The sequence below is a fragment of the Nycticebus coucang genome, chromosome 22, assembly GCF_027406575.1.
Source record: "Nycticebus coucang isolate mNycCou1 chromosome 22, mNycCou1.pri, whole genome shotgun sequence".
Classification (NCBI taxonomy): domain Eukaryota; kingdom Metazoa; phylum Chordata; class Mammalia; order Primates; family Lorisidae; genus Nycticebus; species Nycticebus coucang.
Window position 1 is genome coordinate 2,274,756 of NC_069801.1, and position 14,399 is coordinate 2,289,154.

The window sequence follows — 14,399 nt, forward strand, 5'->3', positions numbered from 1 at the left end:
TCTGCTCCCTCCTCCCCGGTGCGCGGCAGGAGCATCCCCCAGTGTGGCCACCGATCTACTTGAACGTAACTCGTAACTCGCCACGACGCTGTGTCCCGCCCCAGCCTAGATTGGCCCACGACAACCTGGGCCCAGTGATTTTGCGTTGGGGTCCTTCAGAGGCCGCGTGAGAGCCCCGCGCTGCCTGAAGGTGCCCCCCACTCTATCGCCCCCTCCCCTCCCCAGGTGCCCTTCCAGTCCAGCATGTGGTGGCATCTGCAGCGTCTGCGCACTGGTCGGCTCGGCAGGTGGTCCCTCCCTTGTCCGCCGGCACAGCCCACAGCAGCTGGGAGACCCCCAATGGGCGGTGGCATCTAGGATCCAGACCACGGTCCAGACCCGGCTGCCAGGCTCTCCAGAGCCCGGCACTGAGGGGCTGAGAGTGTGGCACCTGGAGCTCACCAGCTCTCCTTCCTCACCCGTGCGGCCCAGCGCCTCCCTCACCTCTGCTGCCCACGCTTCCCCCACCCCCACCCCGCGCCTGACACTCTCTCCTTCCCCCCCACCCCAACCCCCTTGCCTGGCTAATCCGTTTTACAAACAACTCAGCTGACATCTGCATCCCTGGTGAGCACACCAGACGTGCCTGCCACTGTCCCAGTCAAACCTGCCCAGGCCAGCCTTTTCAGTGTTCTGCTTTCCCCTGATATGGGGCAGCTGAGGCTCTGTTCTCTCCCCTATGTCCCAGGGCCTGGCATGTCTCCCATTTGTTCATCCAGCACCGGTCTGCCTGCCTCTACAGCTCAGGGGCCCCACACCCTGCCCACCAGTAGGAACCTTTAGTCCTGCGGAGAGCTGGGTGTTCATGGGGTCTTCCCTAGAACACTGTGAGTTCCCAGTAATGTAAACCACAGGGTAGGAGCCTGTGCTGCTGGGGCACCTGGGGCGGGGGTGTCCCTGGGGCTCCCTGGAGGTGGTGAACAGGAGGTGACCTGTCACCTCTTCATCACTCTCCAAGACCTGAGTCCCAAGGAAGCAAGGGGCAGGTCTTCATCGGCAGTGGGCATGCCTGGAACCCTAGTTTGGACAGGAGACCCCTCCTGAGGACTTGAACGGACAGCCGTCCAGCTCCGGCACCCCTGTCCTCATCCCTAGTTGCCATGTTGACCTGCCAGATGTCCTAGAGGATCCACAACACCCACAAGGCCAAGGTTGACTCCCAGGCCTGTCCTTCCGGGTTCCCAGGGTCCAATCCATTTCTTCGTTCCCGATCGGCGGCCCTCTGCCCTTCCAGGTCACAAGGAGGGTGCTCCTCAGGACAGCAGCCTGTGCAGCCTGTGGGTCTTGAGGGTGCCCCCCACCTGTGAGGACTGTAAGCCCCAGAAGGCAGGGCCTGTGTCATTCACCAACTCGGCCCAGCACCCCACCAGCTGCTGGTACGTGCCCACAGCACAAATGCGCAGCTTCAACACCCATGTGTTGTACACCAGCGCGTTAAGATGCCAGCATATTGGATACCAGCGGGGCTGGCCAGGAAGCCAGAGAGAAGTTTTAAACAAGGAGCAGCCAGTAGCCTTGTTAACTTAGGCTGCCAGGGCCAGAGCATGTCTCAGTATCCTGTCACTGCTGACAGGTGGTGGCCCACACGATGAGGCCTTGTCTCCGTCACTCTGACCTGTACATGTTAAAAAACCAGGGGGGTGGGGCAGGGAGAACAATCAAAAGAAAAAAGTTTAGTTCATGGCCTCATTTTTTAAATGTTCTCTTTTAACTGACCTGAGTAAAAGTTTTCTTAATCACCTGCCCTCTCCTACCCTGTCCTCTCCTTGGCTGTGCTGGGCAGTCACAGCCCTCCAGAGGGACAGAGTCTCCTGGTGGAAACCCCCATTCCTCACTTGAGTGCATCATGCCCAGGTTTGCCCAGGTTGTATTAGGTGGAGGAGGGTGAAGGGGACGTGAAGGCTCAGAGCCTCTCGGAGCTCCACAGGGCAGAGTGGAGATGCCATGAAGTGTCACAGACCCAGACTGCTGCATGGGAGAGATCAGGACGAGCTCTCAGGAGCTGGTGCTGTGGGCACTGGCAGGTGGCAGGTGGGAGACGTCAGTGCAGGATGGAGGGCTGGCTCCTGGACGCAGGTGGCTGGGGGCCCAGTGTCCCCTGCTCCTGGGTTCTTGAGTGTCCACACAGGATGAAATTCTTGCAGCCTACTTTGCAGACTGATCAATAAATACCCTGTGACATTAAAATGTTTGCTTACGGTAGACCATTTTCTGCTTCAAATGCCCTCTAACCTGCTGGGATCTGGATGCCATGGTGGGTTGATCACATGGGCTCCTGCTTCAGTAAGTTCCTGATGGACGAAAGGTTGTTAGCCGTGGCCTGACCAGTGGGCTGGATCAAGGACCTGCCTGAGAATTCCAGAGAATATTCTCCCCCAGCTCACAGTCCATTTTCATCCCCCTTTGCCCCTCTGGCAAAGGAGAGTTCAGAAACTCGGAGCGTTCCTGATTTAGGATTTCTTAATGCTGTTTTTTTTCTTTTCTCATTCACTTGTCGTTTAATTCTTTTACGTGTAATTTTGTCTGTTTTGGAAATCTAATCGTGCTTCTGTTTTTTATCGATAGCAACTGAAAATCGCTCCAGGAAGTGGTCAGGATGGGGACGGTGCTAGGGAAACCCTCCCATGCTCTGAGGTCTGCCTGGACAGGCGCTGCAGAAACTAACCTAGCAGTCTCTCTACGCCTGGTGGCTACTCTTGGATTCCATTGGCCTCATTCATCAGACTTCCTTGAGCCCCATGTGCATAATGTAGGGCACCCTGCAGGCCCGTGCAGGATGGGTTGGGCGTGCAGCATGCAGGTGGCTTCTGAGAAGGAGAGGCTGGTGCTGCGTGTGGGGAGTCAGGTGCAGAGAAGGCTGCAGAGGGGCCTATGAGGTGTTGAGCTTTGGGAAACTCTGTAAGGCCCTGTTGGCCCTGAGGATGCAAACAGGGGAGGGAGGGGGGAGGATGGGCGGAGGGAGGCTGATTGGTGGGATTACACCTGTGGTGCATCTTACAAGGGTATATGTGAAACTTAGTAAATGTAGAATGTAAATGTCTTAACACAATAACTGAGAAAATGCCAGGAAGGCTATGTTAACCAGTGTGATGAAAATGTGTCAAACGGTCTATAAAACCAGTGTATGGTGCCCCATGATCGCATTAATGTACATAGCTATGATTTAATAATAATAAAAAAAATGCAGATCAGAAGGGAAGTCTCAAATTATGAACTCAGCATCATTAGGGCACGTTGCTCCAAGGGGGAGGGGGGCAGCTGCACCTCTACCAGCTTTATGCGGATCACATTTCTTTGAATAAAAGGCCTGGGGTTTGCAGAGCTGAGAAAAGGCTACATTTTCAGAGATGAAAAAATGCCATTTATGAGAACCTTGGGGTGTACCAGAGGGAAACTGAAAGCCCTGAGCCTGTTCTGAGAGCTGTGGGCCTTCAGCACAGGGCAGGGTAAGACCCGGAGCTGGTGGGTAGACATTGGCCTCTGATCATGTTCCACATACAGTGAGGTTCCTGCCAAGAAAGGGAGCTCAAGTCTGTCTCCCCCACAGGCTCACTTCTGCCTCCCACTGGCAAATGCTTCCATACCGGGCACCCTTCTGGCTCATTTGGCTAAACATCAGTGACACATCAGAGACAGCTGCCAGGGAAATGGATTCCACCCTTGGCTGTAATGGTCATCAGCTGGCAGTTGTCTTTCCCTCCATGGCTGTTTAATGATGTTTTGGCCGTGCACAGGGGTGAGAAGTCCTCTGGGAACTGTCTGTGTCCAGGCATTGCCTTTATCGAAACCCAGGCCTGGTGTGCCCCTGCCGCCACCAGACCCAGCAGGGGCTTTGACAGGTCATGGACCCAGTTAGGTCAGGGAGTGACTGATCTCAAGTTTAGTTCTCTTCCCACATGTAGCCTCCCAGAGTTAAATTTCATCAGGTTTCCAATCAAAGAAGCTTTGTCTGAGCTACAGATCCTCCCCAGCTGTCACGGAGGGTGTGGCAGTGGGAAGACCAATCAGGAACAGGTACAGGGCACAGAAGGGCAGCCCCATGCAGGGGCAGTGCCCGGACTGTCCTGCAGGAGCCCCTTGAAAGAGGATTCTTTAACTTGCACCATTGGCTCCTAGAGGTGCGAATGGAGAGATTTCATACCAGCAGCATTTGCTTCAGAAACCAGGTTTCTGGTCATGGTGGGATCTGCCCTGCCCTGAGGCCTAGGGAGCAGAAGGGCAAGTGTCCAGCCTCTGTTCTCTCTCTCTCCTCTTCACGAGGAATTTCCTCGAAGGGCATTTGCCTACTAAGGTCCTGCTGGCTGGCTTCCCTGTCATGCTGTTTCCTGAGAATCCAGAACAGATTCAGGTCAGCCCGTTTGGAGGCAGCTAAATGCTGGATAAATGGCACCGTACCTAAATTTAAGTGGCACAGCCAGGGTTACCTGCTGCCCACTCACAGTGGCCAACAGGTGTGAACTAATGTTGTGGATATAACCTTGCTTCTCAGGCGGTGCCTCTGCCAAGGCTGGCTCTCTCCAGCTCTCTCCGGCTGCCTAATGGAACTGTTTCACTTTGCCTTGCTCTACCCAGTTCCCCTCCTGCCTCGCTCCATCCTTTTCAAAGTCTGGGCACAAAACAGAAAGCAGGCCCCGCATTGGTACCTGGTCTCCACACACATCCCTGGATTGGCGGGGGTGTCGGCTCATGTGCACGAGGTCGCTAACGAGGTTTTCTGCCTTATCTCTGAGTTTATGACTGAACCATCTGGAATTCTTGGACATTCTCTGGCTAATTCAGCTAGAAGAGAAAAGGTGGGGATAAGTTTTTCCTTGGGTTTGTCAGTTCCAGGATATATCATTTTCTTATGGCAAACGATGGAATTACGCCAGATCAGGAAGTTGGGGAGAGGAATTTATTCCTAGTCTCAGTCTCTCCCTCTCTCTCTCCCACCCTCTCTCTCTCTCTCTCTCTCTCCGACTCTCTCTCTCTCTCTCTCTCTCTCTCTCTATCACACACACACACATACACACATGCAGCAAGTTCAGGCCGACTACAGTTAAAACACACAGTCCACATAACTCTCCTTTCAAGTCTGGGCATCCCAGATTTGGGCGGTTTGACAATTCATTAGGAGCCACAGAACTCCTTGAAAGCATTTCCACTCACAATTATGGTTTCTTATAGGGAGAGGGGACAGATTTTGTTCAACCAAAGGAGGGGAGGTGAAGGGCAGAGTCCAGGAAAAGTCCCTGAAGCAAAGCTTCTATTGTTCCTTCCCTGTGCCAACACGCACAGTGCCATCCACCGGGGAAGCTCCCTGTATCCTGAGTTCTTGTTAGGACTCCATTAACTGTCTGACTGTCCACAATCAGGGCCATCACAATCCCTGGCCCAAAGCCTCCAGCCTAAGGCACACGTGGCTGACCACACCCTCGTCACATCACTGGGCTCACCTGAGTGACCCAAAGCCCCAGGCAAACAGTGATGACACTCCAACCAGCCAGGACATCTTAGAGGTCACCTCCCAGCATTTGAAGACAAAGGGCAGGCTCTTTTTTGACAAAATTAATTTTTTACCTTGTACACTCTTGTGCGCACACACAGACGCACACACAGGAGGAGAAAATAAAATAAAATGTCCCTGGTGGGCCTCTACCACCCCTTTTCATGGGCTGGTTGTAAGTTCCTTATCTCTTTTTTCCTGATTTCTGTTGAAATTCCCTGGAACTAATGTCTATTGTATGTACCTGATTACAAAGAAAGAGGTTTTTTAGACCATTTTTTTTTCTCTCAGGTAAAGGAGGCACCCTGCCTTTTTCTCGGAGAGAGAGAAATGTTCTTTCGAATAATTTTTTAATTTACTAAAAAATTTTTTATCCTTTTGTACAGAGATGCAAGTGTTCCACAGAGAGGCTCAAAGATAATGTTTTCATATTTGCGCTGCTCCAGAGCCTGTTGGGGAGTCACACCGTGGGCATTTGTAAAAGGACTCCGGCCCTTTCTCCGAGAAGACGAAAGCGTGTCCCCAGGCTGGGCAGGCCTGACCTCTGTCTCCCCAGGACCACAGATTTCCTGTCTAGTGAGAAGTTCATTACCCTCACCCTGAAGAAAGGCTGCTGTTGCTGCTCTCTGCTTCCTGGGGTCGTAAAGGTCAAGTATTTATCTCAGCAGAGTTCTGATGGGTCCCTGCACACAGCGCTGGAGATTGGTTCCCACTGTCACCACGGGGCAGAGTTTGTGTACCAATGGTGAAATTTTCAGAGGAGGTTGCCTGTGAGGCTTTGCCTAGCAAGAGCTTTTTAAACCCTGCTGCCGGGGCTCTCAGTGTCAGGGATATCTGATTCCATGATATAGCAGGTGACCCTGTGGTCCTGGCCCAGCCTCCTGAGGAGTCTCCTGAAGACAGTGTCAGAAGCTGAGCATGCGGCCGCCCCAGCCTCTGGACAGCGCTGGCTCTGACCTTCACAGAGAGCAGAGCATCCCCCTGCAAAGGCGTCTGGCAGAGAGGACCCCCGGTTGACTGACAAGGCTCTGTGAAATGCTGTGGACTTGCTGGCAGCTTGGCCCTACTCTGATGGGCGTGACGATATCCACGTGTTTTGGAAACACCTCCACTTGTGGTGACACCTTTCAAAGCCTCTTCTGTGGATCATCTCATGATTCTCCCAGCAACCCTGTGAGGTGGGTTCTTTTATTGCCCCCATTTACACCTGGGGAAACTGAGGCATGGAAGGGTTGAAACTGGCCCAAGATCACATCAGGATTTGGACCTGACTTCCCCCACCGAGTGGGTCTCTGCAAGGCCACCCTGTTCCCCGGGGAGGAGCAGGTGCTGAGCCAGTGCTGGGTGGAGGGTGACCAGCTGGTAGGCCACCCACCTCCTTGGTCTTCCTATCTGACTGAACCAGCCTGAGTGTGTCCTGTCTTGACACCAGGGGGCAGGGTGAGACAGGAGAAAGGGCAGTGGGCCACACAGCCTGCAGCCTCTCCCTGGGACAGCAGGTCAGCCTGTCCGCACTCTGATCTCAGGGCTCCTGGAGGATGTCTGTGTGAGTGGGCCAGTGAGGGGCCAGAAAGTGGCTCCTGTTCTGACGACCTCAGGATCCCCTGGGCAGGCCGGGATTGGAGAGAGCAGCAGCCGCTTCTGCAGAAAAGGTGAATTCCCAAATTCTCAGGTATCCAGCATCTTGGTGAGTGCCAGGGAGCAAAATCAGCTATTGAAAATGCATCAGTGAGAAGTGAGTTGCTTCCAGCCAGGGGCTCATGGTGAGGGGAGCTCCCCTGCTGAGTTGTAGTCTCCCTGGGAGCCCCGAGCTCCTGCCTGCTGCTATCTGGTCTGGAAACAGCGATAATCCCTTGTAATCACCACTCCCTCCCCACTCTCCCAGCTGGTTCTGAGCCAGTGAGGTCAGTGTGGGCCAAGTGGGTGCCTCACTGCTGTCCAGGGCTTTGCCCCGAGGGGCCTCCCGAGTGGAGTCCATCTGGCAAGGATGCAGGGTCAGGGTTGGGGCACCTGGCTTCCTCTGTCTTCTCAACACCCACACCCCCTGTGGGTGATTCTAGAAAACACCTCATCCCTCTCGGGGTCACTGGTTCATGCTGGAGAGAGCTCAGGGATCCATCGGGCCAAGTTCACTTACAGGTGAGAAAACTGAGGCCCCGTCCTGGCATCCCTCTGTTGGTGTGTCAGTCTCCCTGTGTGGGGGCTGCATCCTTCCCCCTCACCTGGTTGTTCCTTCTGCTTCTGAGTCCATGGTCTGCAGCTCAGCGGGAGAGTAGGATCCCACCGGCCATGTTCATGCTGCTGTGATGGGTTTGGGGGAACTGGGGTGGGCCGATGGGTCCCCAGGATGGCAGGACAGCCCGTGGGTCTGCTGATGATGGGCCCTAAACCAAGGGGAGCACGTGGAGCCCTGTCCGTGGCCCTGCTCTCCCCGGGACAAGCTGCCAGCCCTGCTGCCAGTGAAACACAGACGGGGGCGTGTTTATCCAGCTGCCTGGCACCGTGTGGAGGAAGCACAGCTCAGCCCACAGCTTTGGGGGACGTCCAGTTGTGGCCCACCTGGTTGGCTGGAGGTATTCCAATGCCCTGGGGTGGCATTTGAGGGCCCTTTGACCAGACTGTCTGTCTGCAGCCTCCTCTCCAGAGGTCGAAGTCTCATCTTCCTGGCGTGGCCCTGAGATGAGCTTATCTCTGTCTATTTGGCTCTGAGACCACCCTGGGCAGCAGGTCACATTCAGGAGCACAGCCACACTCTCCAGAGGCCACCCAGTGTTGGCCAGGCGCAGCCGACTGGTTCTCTGCGGTTCACATCTGAGACTCTTCCCCCAGCTCTATGGGTTGGACCCCCACCGGGCTGAGGAGGAGCCCTCGGCACTGAGGCTGCGACTCAGAGGCAGATGTGGGGATCAGAGCAGCCTCCTCAGCTCTTCCCCTGGCTGGGGTGATTTCTCTCCCCATCTTGGACTCTCCTCCTGCTATCGCCCAATCCAGCAGGGTGCACCTTTGCAGTGACTGGCCTCAGGTGGCTGTGGCTTGGGCTTCTACTATAGACCGGGTCAGGGCTCAGTGACCCTAACGAGGGGCTTTTCTGTGGGTGGGCAGAGCTGCCAGGGGGTTATGGGGAACAGTGAGGGGTCGCCCCTGTCTCTTCGGAGTTTGACACATCTCTTCTTTGGCCCTAATTGTACTGATGGAGACTGACTTCCGACCTCTGACTTTTCAGCTCTGAGGCTTAGCTCAGCTGGTACCTTTAAGTGACACAGCCATTTGGCTCCTGGGGCTAGACCACTGAGCCGGTGTGGGTGGAGGGAGTTGCCTGCACTTTCTGATTTCTCAGGAATCGGCTGACCTCGGCATGATGGTTGCAGCTCCCTGGGCTCTCCTGGTGACCTGGGGGACACCTCCTCCTGCTGTCCAGGCAGGCCAAGCCCAGCTTCTGCAGGTTACCTTCTCTCTTCTTACATTTGGACTTCTAAAAGCATTTGAAAGATGTCACAATGGTAATGCTTCTTCCTTTGTTCAACTGTGTCAATGTCTAGTTTGTAGAAAGAAGTCCCACGGTTACTGTTTGGGGCCAATCTGAGCAGGCCCGGGTGGGAAGATGAAATGTTCATTATCTGTCCCTCGGGCAGGTTTTTTCTGAGCATCTGTTACATGTCCACCATTGACGTGGATGCTGAGTGGCCATAGCTGGGGACAAAACTGTCCCAGCTACCTGCGCTTGGGGGTCACAGTCTAATGGGGGAGGTGAAAATAAGCAATAAACACACAACTCTGAGGGTCACACACGTTGGTGGACTGTGACAACGGTGAGTGGTGGGGACGTCTGAAGACAGAGCGACCCATGGGAGCAAAGCCAGTTGGAGTGTGAGGCCAAGCCTGGCAGAGCCAGGAGAACAGCGCAGACCCGTGGCTCTCGTGAGCTGCCAAGCTGCCTCTGACTCCTGATCGCTGCCACCCTGTTGGGGAGAGAAGGGGAGACAATGGCAGCCATACTCCCCTGCCCGTCCTGACCCGGGACAGCAGCCTGATTCCCGAGTGGCAAGAGGTTGGTAAGGAAGGAACAGGTGAGAACTGACTCAAGACCAAACGTGCCCAGACGCGTGGGCCAGCTGCATCGTGGAGTCTGTGCCAGGGTGCCTATAGACGAGAGTGATGTGAACGGGCAGACTTTATGGGAGGCAGATGGGTCAGGTCCATATGGGTGACGGCCTTAGGAGAACCAATCACTGACCTGAGCAGGAGTCCCTGCAGAGCCTGGGCCTGCCGCCCGCCTCCGTCACATGAGCCGGCTCCTCACGATAAATCTCTCTGTAGGTACCAGCAGCCCCCAGCTTGCAGGATGGGTCGCCCTATAATCTTTTGACTTTACGATGGTGGTTTCAGCTGTGCTCATTAGTGGTGAGTGCCGGGCAATCATTCTGTGTTTTACTGCTAGTGCAGTGTTCCTGAACTTACAAGATCTTTAACACTTTACTGAACAACAGGCTTGTGTTAGCCCGTTCTGCCCATTCCAAGGCCAAGGTGTGAGGTGGGCGAGGCTAAGCGTGACATTCAGGAGGTTAGGTACATGTAGTGCATTTCACACTCACGATACACTTCAATTTAGGGTGGGTGGCTGTTTCTCTGGGAGACCCTGACTGTCTCCTGACTGTCTCAGGAGGCCCTGGAGGCCGCCTGAGAAGCAGTGGCTGCCGAGAACTCTCAAGTGATGCCCAGGGCTCAGCTGAGCTCTGCACCGTGACACCAAGGACTGTGCAGTGTGTGGGTGCTCCCTCATGGTCAGGAAGGAATGTGTAGGTCCTCAGAGCATGTCAGTGACAACTGTGCTGCCATGACCTGGCCAGACCGGGAAAACTACCCCTGAGGGAGGCTCTTTGGGACTTCCCAGGGCAGGTCGGAGGGCGAAGAGGTGCACAGGGTGCTGCATTCTGATGGGGGCCTCCTGCGAACACGATGGAGCTTCTTGTCCAGACAGGTTCAGTCAGGTCTTTTCTGAGGCTGTCTCTGCACAGAGCTGCCGCAGGGGGAAATGTGAGGTCCAGATCTGCACGTGTGGTGCAGAGGAAAATATCTGAACCACAATGCAGTCTTTGCCCAGACGTGGAGAGTCACACTTTAGTCTCCTTTTCAGGATGACAGAGGTGCTTCTGCTCCTGGGGAATGAAAGGCGATCTTTGGAGGCGCCTTGCTGACGTTCTTGGAGCAGACGTCCAAGGAAACTCTGCAGCTGATAATTGCAGGTCAAATTCTCATCCCAAACCACCTGTTGCAAACAGCCCTGAAGGTGAGAGTGCTGGCAGGTTGTGACCAGAGAGGGGAGGCCAAGATCCCTTCTGAAGGGTGGTCAATGGCACAGGGGAGTTATCTCTAGGGTCACAGCCCTGGGCTTGACAAAGAGGCAGCAGAGGGTTCCTTGCCCTCCACAGGATGCCCCACTGCCCCCTCTCTCCTCTGCCCCTAGTCAGGGGGTTCGCCAGCTGCAAAGGACCCTCCTGGAGTGTTATTTGTGGCTTTGCTGCCCATGTGTGTCCCCTACTTGGTTTGGGGAAGGTGGAGGAGTAACTCCTGCCATCTAATCCCAGCCTACGGCATCAGCTGCTTTGGCAGGGACGATCTCTTCCCTTTTCTGAATAGGGATGAAAGTCATCTGTACCTGGACCCCTTTCATGCTCAAGAACAGCAGTGGCAGGTGGTGGCACTCCTCCCTGCTCAAGTAGATAACCCTCTGGGTGGCACGGATGGGACAGGGGTTGGGCTTATCTTGACACCGCCATATTCTCTCTGGCCACTTTACCTGGTGACTGAGGCAAATGTCAGGGGAGCGGGTAGCTGGCTGGGACGCCAGGGAGGAGAGCGTGAGTGACCTAGGAGCTGCGCGCCTACTCACACTTCACAGGTGTTTTGATCAACAGGTAGAACCTTGGAGAAAGATCTAAATGCAGGCTGCCTTCTCTGTGCCACAGAAGGGCTGGCATCAGCTCCAGGGAGCCCTGGAGAAAGAGAGAAAGACCGCCCGGCTGCCCAGTCCTGGTGGCACTTTGAGGGTGTAGAAACTCACTCTGGGTCTCTTCCCGGCCTGCTGCCCTGGGTGTCCTGGTTTCTGCGTCCTCACCCTGTGAACACAGCTGGGCCGGGTGAACCCTGCATGTCTGAGGGTGAGGTTCCTATGTGGGACGCTTACCTCTGCCACCTATTCCTTGGCTGCCAACCCCACCCTAGTCCTGCATGTTTGAGGGCAGCACAGGGCAGGGAGATGGCAGCCAGCTCCCACCCGTGCTTTAGGGGGACAGAAGGTCTCCACTGTCTCCATCAAGCTTCTCAACAAGTCCCAGCCTCTGACAGGGAGGTGATGGGCTAGAATGGGGCCCCAGGGAACTTTCTGGGGATAGAAATCCCTTCTGTGCCCCTTCTTTTGGGTAGTGATTACATGGGTGTTTATGTGGCCAGAAAGCATTAAGACAAGCACTTCACAACGGTGCACTTTTGCTATGTAAGTCACACATGGGTTAAAAAATGCATGACAGCACCAGGAAGCAGGCAGCTCTTTTTGCTATTTCTCATGTGTGAGAGGAGGACTGTTGGGAGGATGAGACAGGCTCATAGGCGGGCCTGGGATGTGCAGACCCCTCGAGGAGACAGCTGTCAGTAGCACAGCCGTGTCTAATGACCCTGGTGTTTCTCTGTGTCCTGTGGCAGAATCCACTGTACAGTCAGCACAAGTGGACAGTGTCCGTGGGCTCAATGGCCATCATTCTGGGTCATCCTTTTTTTCACCTGCGTATAGCTCTTGCTGGAACACAGGCAGTCTCTGAGTTACTAACATCTGACTTATGTACAACTCACACTTCCAAACGGGGGCTGAGACGGGGATAGGTAAGTGTACCTTTTCCAACTTACATACAAATTCAACTTACGAACACACTTATGGATCCTATCTTGTTCATGACCCAGGGACTACCTGTACTGTGGTCATTTGCATGGTGTGGGGAGACAGATTGTCATGGGTCACCCACCCCACCAGGGCAGGGACAAAGTCTGTTTTCCTCGTCACTGTGTTCAGCATCCAGCATGGGGCTCAGCACGTGGAACTCCTGGTAAACACCTGTGAAATGATACCAGGCTGATGGGGAAGGGGAGTATAAATTTAGTAGTAATTAGAGTACCTCACTTTTCAGACCTTTTCATTGTGAAATAAAGCACATGTACAGAGAACCACACCAAACACATTTAGCTTAATGGGTGACTGCAAGGCAAATATCCCTGAGAGCCGGCCACATGGAGAAACGGTGCTCGGCCTCCTACCCACCCATATACTTTGGTGCATAACCCGGGCCACATGCTCTGCGCTGTGCTGACTGCAGCCTCCTGGAGCCGCTGTTTATGTTCCTCTGTCCTTGGTACTTCCTGGCAAGGGACAGCCGAAACCCAAGGCTCCATCAACTCTTGACAAGACTGTGCTGGGCTGTGTTCCTTCTTCAGCAAGTGACCAATGCCTGGTTTCCCTCTGTTTTGATATTAGCAGCTGCGGTGAGTAGAAATGTGTCTCCTGAAAAGATATGTTCAAGTCCGAACTGCGGGATCCTGTGAGTGGGGTTATTTGGAAACAGGCGCTTTGTAGATGTCATCGAGTTAAGATGAGATCATACTTGATTAGGGAAGGCCTTGATCTAATAACTGGTGTCCTCATGAGAAAGGAATATGGGGACACAGACACGTGGAGAGTCCTGGTGAAGACCCAGAGACACACGTGGGACGGGCTGGGGTACCACAGGCCTAGGACAGCCAAGGGTTGTGGACAAGCTCTGGAGGCACCAACCCCGCTGACTCCTAGGTTTGTCTTCTGGCCTCTAGGACCGTGAGAGGATAAATTTCTGTATTTTAAGCCCCTCAGTCTCCGGTGCCTTGTCACAGCAGCCCTGCGAAGCCACCGAAGCAGCCCAGGGGTGTTAATTCACCAGGCTTTGTAAAACAGTGGCGTCCTGGTTCTGCTGCTCCGTCCCCATCTCTCAGCCAGAATAATGTACCTGGAGACACCCCTTCTCATCCTCCGCCTCCCCACGGCAACATATTTAAGCTTTATCGAGAACTCGCCCTGTACAGCCAATTCCAGGCCTCTGCACTTTCTAATCTCAAGTCTCTGCAGGGTTCCCTGTTCTGAGAGAAAGCACTGCCCCATGGCTCCAGTCGAACCCCACCCTGCCCTGCCTCAAAGGGGATTTGGATCAATCCACGGCCCAGTCTCTTATGAGCCAAGTCATGACAAAGTCAGTGCCCGCCATGAGGCATCCAGACTGTGCCTGGTGCATGGTGAGTGCCCACAGATGGTGACTCTTCCTCAGCTTACAGAGGGCTGACTGACCGGCCCCAGCCCTCAGGCGCATACTCCCTGGATGGCCACCTGTCCCCACCTTCTCAGGGTCACACCCCAGCACACTCAGGACTACCGAGGAGAACTACCAGGTGGCCACCTGGGTCCTGCCCTCCTCACCCTCCCCAGTGGTGCACCAGGGTCTGGGAACTGCCCTATGAGGTCACGTGGTGTGGGTCGTGGGTAGACTCCATGGGAGGGATGAGGGTCAGATACAGGCCTCAGGTCAGGCCATGAGAGAGAGGGCTGGGCCAGTCTGGACCCCCAGCATCCCAGCTATCTGTAGGGCACTTGGGAGAAAACAGCTTTGTCATTTTTCGGCACAAGGTGATGCCTGGAATGCCAGTTGCCCCAAGTTTAGGCCTCGGACTGATGGGATTTGTGGCCCCCTGTTCTGGGTGCGACTATTTTCTCAGAGAAGGGGGAGCCTGGTCCCAGTCGGTCCAATGTCCTGGGTCATCTGGGGACAGCCCTTCCCATTGTATCCACGCTGCCCTGGTGATG

General features: G+C 54.7%; 1 long non-coding RNA gene across 1 annotated transcript; it reads left to right on the forward strand.

The window, feature by feature from the left end:
• The first annotated feature begins 6,742 nt into the window (after nt 1-6,742).
• On the forward strand, nt 6,743-13,821 carry LOC128575582 (uncharacterized). Its single transcript, XR_008377036.1, has 3 exons — nt 6,743-7,176; nt 7,585-9,925; nt 10,659-13,821. It is a non-coding gene; the product is annotated as an uncharacterized LOC128575582 (long non-coding RNA).
• Nucleotides 13,822-14,399: the final 578 nt, after the last annotated feature.